This window comes from Silene latifolia, chromosome 1 (assembly GCF_048544455.1).
Source record: "Silene latifolia isolate original U9 population chromosome 1, ASM4854445v1, whole genome shotgun sequence".
Classification (NCBI taxonomy): Eukaryota; Viridiplantae; Streptophyta; class Magnoliopsida; order Caryophyllales; family Caryophyllaceae; genus Silene; species Silene latifolia.
This window is the reverse complement of record NC_133526.1, coordinates 52,811,412-52,819,800: the sequence shown is the minus strand read 5'-3', so window position 1 is coordinate 52,819,800 and position 8,389 is coordinate 52,811,412.

Sequence of the window (8,389 nt, the reverse complement as noted above, 5' to 3'; positions counted from 1 at the left end):
GGATTACAAATTTACTAACCCAACTCGTACAACTAACTCTAGCTGTAACTCAATGAGTACCGTTAAATACTCGAGTGACTAACTTACGCTAATAAGAAAGCACTAATGATTCTAACAAAGGTTCACGTTAATGAACAAGTTCAGAAATCAACTAAGCACTATTATCTTATAACGATAAATGAAGAACAAGTATGCGAGTTTTGTGACACACGACCTTTCAAAATTTGCAAATCGGTTTTCGTTAAAAACACACGGTTTGCTCTTTAAAATATGAAAACAATTTTTATGCTTAAGGTCTCTGTTTTAGATGTTGCAAATAACAAAGTATTTATAGGCAAGGAAGAGAAGGGCCACACGGTTTCTATAAAAACCCTAATAGCCGAAATAAGATATAATTGCAAATTATATCTTCTTATTATCTCTTACCTAAAGGCCATAAAAGATAATGAAGAATATTCTAAAAGATAGAATATAATCTTTCAAATATTATCTTTACTATAAATTCTAAGATTATGATAAGATTTCCTAAAACAAGAATATCTTTTATCATAAACAAATATATAAGTAAGATATACAAGATATGTAAAGATTATATTATAGAATAAAATCTTTACCTAATATCTCTTAGGTAACACGGCATAACACGGCTCATAGGCTCGTGATCCATGCAAACCCTAATCTTAGTATATAATTAGAATTTAGGTTTTAGGAGAGACTAGATGGAAACCCTAATTGATAGTAAAGTCCAACTCATAAGTTGACCCAACAACTATCAACCAACGCCAACCATAAAACCGGACCTCGCTAAACCGGGCTTTATAAAATAAATACTTTCCTTAAAACATATAAAATAAACTTTAAGAATTTGTAAAAACAATTTTCGAATCATTTAAAAGTCGTGTATGAAAACTCAGCATTTCAATGTTATAGTAGAAGAGCTATAACATTGAACCCTTTTACTAGTAATGTTATAGCTGCAAAGCTATAACTTTACTAATTAGGAAACTCATTCTCTAACTACCATTACGAGATAATCACCTATACTATTCTAATCTTCAAGGAGATATTCGAGTATAGGCTACATCATCATCCAAGCTTGATTAATCTTCTAGACGAACTTCCGTCTTCATATAATACTTGAATGAATCTTTGGATTGTTTGATCTTGATAGAGGGCTTGAACTTCTCATGTAACCGTCACAATCCTCTTTGTTGTTCGCAAAAGGTTAATGCTAAAACACTTAACAAACTATTACGCACAACAAGTATATACAATATAAAATACCTTGACATCATCAAAACATAAACATATAAACTATATGGTCCAACAAATTCCCCCTTTTTGATGATGGCAAGTCTCCTAAAATTGTGACTAAAGCAAAAGTTCCCCCTCAACATAATACCGTTATCTTGATAATAAAGACTAACGCAAGATCAAAACAATATCTTCAAAACCGAAACTTTAACGACTTTAAGAGACAATCGGTCTTGACAAGGAGCAAGCTTAGGTAGATGCTTACTATAGACGTTCTTTCCCCCTCTTGACATCATCGAAAAGTTAAGAACAAATCAAAAATGACTAGAATAATATAAGACGAGGCAAGAGATAAAAACGTCATAAGAATTAAAGTAACATGCAAGACTAGAAGCATCCAAAAGATAATTAGCATACAAACCAAGAATTAAACATGTCTAAAGCCGAAATGGGCCGAATGACAACATGTCTAATAGAACACTTGGGCCATAACCACAAGTGTAATGCCAAAATGGGCCGAAAAGAGTTTGATTAACACACCATTAGATGAAGTAAAATAAAAGCTAACTAAGGTAAGAGCTAATGAGGGTAGGACGAGAGAAAATCAGATGTTGCGGGTCTTATACGGGTTCACGTAGTCGGGTCGGGTACGGTGCTCCAAAGCATCCAGACGGTCGAAAGAGCTCCTAACCAACTGTGAAAGAGTACCAATGCTCCTCTCAAAATTAAGGACCTTCAAGGAAAGAGCCTTTGTAGCTTCCAACGTAAGAGCTTGATCTCCCGCCATTGCTTTCCCGTGCATCACCAATGCACCACCCTGACTAGTAAGGAAAGTTAGACGATCACCGTGTGGAAACACTTCCCCACGTATAGCCTTCAGCTCCCTCTCAAAACCCGCCAATCTCTTGTCCACATCCTCCATCCACGAGTACACCCGACTAGCATCCAATCCCGAGTCTAAGGGCCGAGATGGTCCAACCCGCGACAATGCCGTAGCCAAACTAGTCGAATGCTCCTCAAATTTCTGCATTAACCCACTCATAAACCCTTCCAACTTCGACTCCATTGCTCCTAAACCCGAATCCACCGGAACTTTCTCAACATCTTTGACAAGTAGCAATTCGGGTCCATCAACAACAAGACCCATTAATTTGATTAACTTGTCACACATACAATCTCTAGCACTAACACCATAACTTTCAGGCCCTATCACTTGCTTAATTTCCAATAACCTAGATATCCACATACCGTAAGGCAAATCGATTGTAGTGCTCAATTTGTCCTTAGTGACCGTAAGACCTGTTTGAAGAATACGGTGCAAAACAACACTCCCCAAGTTCACCTTTTGACCTTCCAACCAAGAATAAACCATAATCGCCTCATAACTCGACACCTTATCACGGCCCCCTCTTCTCGCACCATTTGTGTTCCACAAGAAATTTAAGAGGAACTTAATTTTGGCCGAAAGAGGACGAACCACGATATTGACACCCTCTGTCATCTCCTCAAAATATTGTTTCACCAACAATTCCTTTTCACTCCCAACATTAGACCATTCAAGACTCGGATTTAATTCAATCCCTTCATTAGGAACCGAAAAAGCAGAGCAAAAATCCGAAACAGAGACGGTAACATCGACACCATTAACAACCGCATGCAAGACTCCCTTTTTAATCGACACACTTGCAAAGAACTGTACCACCTCAACCGGGTATATAGGACCCGAAAACTGACTTATGTGACTCCACCCTTGAAAATCAAGAAAATTAACAAAGAAAGCAAGAGCGGGTACACTAACCAACCAAGATTTCGGATAATACCGACCACCATGAATAGAATACCTCAAAACTCGATTAACCAAGATGCTTTCATCGTGTGTGAGCCTAACACGATTCAATCCCTCCTTCGTCGCGGCCAAGCATCTCGAGCGAGTACGAGTAACACCATTTCGAACTATCACCTCGGGTTCCTCCACAATCGCTTCACCATTATCAACAACGACTTTATTTTTACCTTTGAAAAGGCGGCGTCTTTTTCCTTCGGAGACCGATTCGTCCCGACTACGAAACAGGGGCGAGTTTTGGTTTGGTTGTGGTGAAGGACAATTCATGGAATGAGGGGTATGTGGTGGTAAGGGTGATGTTTGGTGAGGAAGGGGACGGTTTTGGTGGTGACGGGTTGAGGATCGGGTGTTTTTTGCATGGGATGTGTTCATGATGATGGAGATGGTTTGAAAAAGGGATGATGGTGATTGTTGGAGTAAAGAGAAAGATATGTAATGATTGTAAATATTTGGAAGAAGAAAGAGGTAGGCAAGTGGGGATGGGTGGACGGTTACAAGCAAGGGTAGATATAGGTGTAGGTTTTAGGGTAAACAAGTGTAGGTGTAATATGGTAAGTGTAGTTAATTAGGAATAGGAAAGTGATAAGATGAAATTTATGATGATAAGACATGAATTAGGAAATTGGGTTGATATAGGAGTCATATGAGTCGTGTATTGTGAGCCTTTTTGTGAGATTTTCTTTTGATTTGGAAAGATAAAAGAAATATGGTGTGTTTCTTTATTGAGATAAAAATAGGTTTGTAGACTAATTAGATTCTAAATAGCAAAAAGAATCTTATGAAAACAAAAATTTCTATAATGAAATTATTCATGCAACGCAATATACGGACACAGTCATACAATCTTAACTTAACTAGTCAGTCATAAAAAGATTAAACAAATATAGAAACTTAGGTACCACTGATTAAACCAATTTCCAACCGTAAGGTCTCAAATCGTTCTCTAGCTAATGATTTTGTCAAAATGTCTGCCCATTGTTTTTCAGTACTACAAAATTCAAGTTTTATATTCCCCTTCTCAACATGGTCTCGTATAAAATGGTGTCTAATTTCAATATGCTTGGTACGTGAATGTTGTGCGGGATTTTTAGAAATTATTATCGCACTAGTATTGTCACATAAAATAGGAATACATCATACGTCAACACCATAATCACGTAATTGTTGCTTAAGCCATAAAAGTTGAGTACATACCAGTCCTGCAGCGATGTATTCGGCAAAGCAGCGATTGAGAGAGCAACCGAATTTTGTTTCTTGAACCCCACGTGATGATACACGGTCCGACAAATGTGGCGACACCCGACGTGCTTTTCCTATCTAGAGAACATCCCGCGTAGTCGGCATCGGAATAACCGATTAGATCAAAATTGCACTCCATTGGATACCATAGGTATAAGTTGGCCGTTCCAATTAAGTAACGTAAAATTCGTTTTACGGCCGTCATATGCGATTCTTTGGGAGACGATTGATATCTCGCACAAACGCATACGCTAAACATAATATCGGGTCTACTTGCGGTCAAATATAACAGTGACCCAATCATCCCACGGTAAGTAGTTTCATCAACTGATTTACCGCTTTCATCCAATGTCAATTTCTTGTTCTCGACCATTGGAGTAGGCATAGCATGTGAATTTTCCATTCCAAATTTCCGAATCAACTCCTTAATGTATTTCTGTTGATGGATCTTAATGCCTTCATCTGTTTGTTGTATTTGCAGACCTAGGAAGAATTTTAATTCTCCCATCATACTCATCTCGAACTCGGAAGTCATCAATTCAGAAAAGTACTTGCATAGGCTTCGGTTGGTCGATCCAAAGATAATATCATCGACGTATATTTGAACAACCAAAAGGTCAGAATCCTCGGTTTTTAGAAATAGGGTTTTGTCGACGGATCCTCTCATGAATCCTTTGTCAAGTAGAAACTTGGATAATCTGTCGTACCAAGCTCTAGGTGCTTGCTTCAATCCGTATAGAGCTTTATCTAATTTGAATACGTGATCCTCAAATTTGATATTCTTAAAACCAGGGGGTTGTTCAACGAAGACTTCCTCTTGCAAATACCCATTTAAGAATGCCGTCTTGACGTCCATCTGGAAGAGCTTCATTCCCTTGTGTGCGGCAAATGCTATCAGAAGTCTAATAGCTTCAAGACGAGCAACAGGTGCGAAAGTCTCGTCATATTCTATTCCTTCTTGTTGATTATATCCTTGAACCACCAATCTTGCTTTGTTTCTGACAATGACTCCGGCATCATCCAATTTGTTCCCGAAGACCCACCGAGTTCCAATGATATTCGATTTTTTGGTCTAGGAACTAGATGCCAAACCTTGTTTCTTTCGAATCGTTGTAACTCTTCTTGCATAGCTACAATCCAATCCGATTCAGCAAGAGCTTCATTGATGTTCTTTGGTTCGATCATAGATAGGAAAGAGTAGAAAGAGTAGAAATTGTTCAAGGAACATCTTTGTCGAACACCCTTCTTAATATTCCCAAGAATATTGTCCATGGGGTGTGAGTTCTTGTATTTCCACTTCGTCGAAGTACTTGGTTCATCCTCGTTATTTGAGCTTGACCCGACTTCACTTGGTTCGGAATTTGAGGAAGTTCCCCCTGAATCCAATTCGGGTGTTGTGTTTGAGTCGATTATAACCTCGGACTCTACACCTTGATTTGGATTCAATGTTACTGATAACATCATCTATAACATTGGTTTGGGAGTTCTTATTTTGAGTGGATGTTATAGTATCATCAACTATAACTTTGTCCTTCTCCTTTTTGTCTTTGGAGGAACGATCAAGTTCATCGTTTATTCCCTCAATATCATTATCCTCTAATTCCAAATCCGGGGGATCGTCTCTAGAGAGACGAAAGTCGGGCTCATCCAAATCTTCTTCCTCATCCTGTAATGGCTTATCGAACACGTTATCCTCATCAAAAATAACGTGTACACTTTCTTCAATACAAAGAGTCCTTTTATTGAAGACCTTATAAGCCTTGCTATGATCTGAGTATCCTATGAAAATCGCCTCATCACTCCTAGGGTCGAATTTACTTAAGCGGTTTTTACCGTTATTATGTACAAAACATTTACTCCTGAAACAACGAAGATGGGAGATATTCGGTTTTCGACCTCTAAGGAGTTCGTAGGGGGTTTTCTTAAGGATAGGTCGGATCATAGCACGATTATGGATGTAGCAAGAAGTACTAATGGCTTCACCCAAAAGTTACGGGTAAACCACTACACAAGAGCATTGTACGTGCCATATCTTCTAAGGTTCTATTCATACGTTCAACGACACCGTTTTGTTGAGGAGTTCTTGGTGCAGAAAAGTTATGCCCTACACCATTAACTCGACAATATTCTATAAAAGTTTGGTTATCAAATTCGGTGCCATGATCCGTACGAATAGATACTAGATTAGTCTTATATTTGTTTTGAACAAGTTTCATAAGACAATCAAATTCATCAAACGTTTCGTCTTTTGAATGAAGAAAGATAGGCCATACATACCTTGAGTAGTCATCTACAGGAACAAAGACGTACCTGGATCCTCCTCTACTTCTTACCTTCATAGGTCCACATAAATCCATATGTACCAGTTCAAGGCTTGATCGTGCTTACTACTCTTTTTGGCTTGAACGATGATCTTACTTGTTTACATCTTGCACACGTGTCACACATCTTTTCTTGGTCAAACTTGATCTTAGGTAACCCTTCCACCAAGTCCCACTTCTTGAGCTTGTTTAAGGTTAGAGAGCTAATGTGACCAAAACGCTTATGCCATAAACAAGGATCATCTAATGTAACTTTCATGCACGAAAAAGAGTTAGTAGGTACTGACATTTAAATCCACCATATAAACGTTCCTTTTCGTGGCCTTCAAGAATAACATTGCTAGTTCCTTCAATAATAATGCGACAACTATCGGTATGAAAAACTACTTTGTTACCTTTGTCGCATAGTTGAGATATACTTAGCAAGTTATGCTTTAGACCATCCACGAGATAAACATCACTGATTGCGTGAGCCTTAGAGATTCCAATTTTGCCAACGCCAACAACCTTTCCCTTTTTGTTATCCCCGAACGTCACTTTTCCTCCATTGAAGGGCTTGAGTGAAAGAAATAGATTCTTGTCTCCGGTCATGTGTCTTGAACATCCACTGTCAAGATACCATTGGTTGTTTTCTTTCACTACTTCCTGCATAAAGGATTAGATACAGTTTTTAGGTACCCAAGCTAAGTTGGGTCCCTTATTATTAGTTACTCTAAATACCAAATCCTTTCGAACCCAAACACGTCTAATGACCGTTTTTCTAACTTTAGGTTTGTTTGGCTTGGGAGGAGTTCTAGGGTTAGGGTTTTCTCTAGGTCTCGGAATTTCTCTAGGTCTCGGAACTTCTCTAGGTCTCGGAACTTCTCTAGGTCTCTCTTGACTATTTGCCTTGTGAATAGGTTTACTGGGTTGAGATTTACAAGGGCTTTGTGAGGTGCTAGGTTTCTTAGAATAGTCAAAGGCCATATCATAGAACCAACGAAATTTGTTGTTCCTTTCTTCGTTAGGTTCATTAATGGGGATTTCCTTATCCTCGACAACTGTGTCAACAGTTTTAGCATGTTCGGCATTTTTTCGTAAATCGTGTGCCTTTTTGACACAATTGATTTGGATATGACCCGTATGACCACAGTAATTGCAAATCAAGTATTCAGGAAGATCAGCATACTTCCTATTTCTAAAGTCAAAATCTGAAGGTGTTGATTTGCATTTAGAGTGATCTCTACGGCTATAGCACTCATGTCCTAACCCCATCTTCATATTATTGTCAGATTGTTCGGTTAGGAAGTTCAGGACTTTCGTGCTACCTTCCCATTTGTCATGAACCTTTCTAGCGTGTAGAAGAAGGTCTTTTAGGGTTTTGACTTCCTCTTGACATTTCGTGTGATCTACATCATTGTCCTTTTTAAAGTTGTCACGAAAGTCTTGGAATCGTTTGTTAAGAATGAACACAACATCGGTGTGGTGTTTCTTAACATTGATCATATCGGTCTTAGATTCTTTTAATTGCTTTGAAAGAGAATCTATCTCTTTCTTTTGATCCAAGATCACTTCTTCATTAGAAGTGACCTTAGCTTCCAAAAGTTCTCTGACTTTTCTAAGTTCTAAAGTTATAGCTTCATTAGCTATAACTTTGGCTTGAAGGTGCTTAATTTTAAGCTTTAGGTCGGAAGTTATAGCTTCATTAGCTATAACTTTGGACTCTAATTCCTTCTTTTCAGCCATAGTAGAA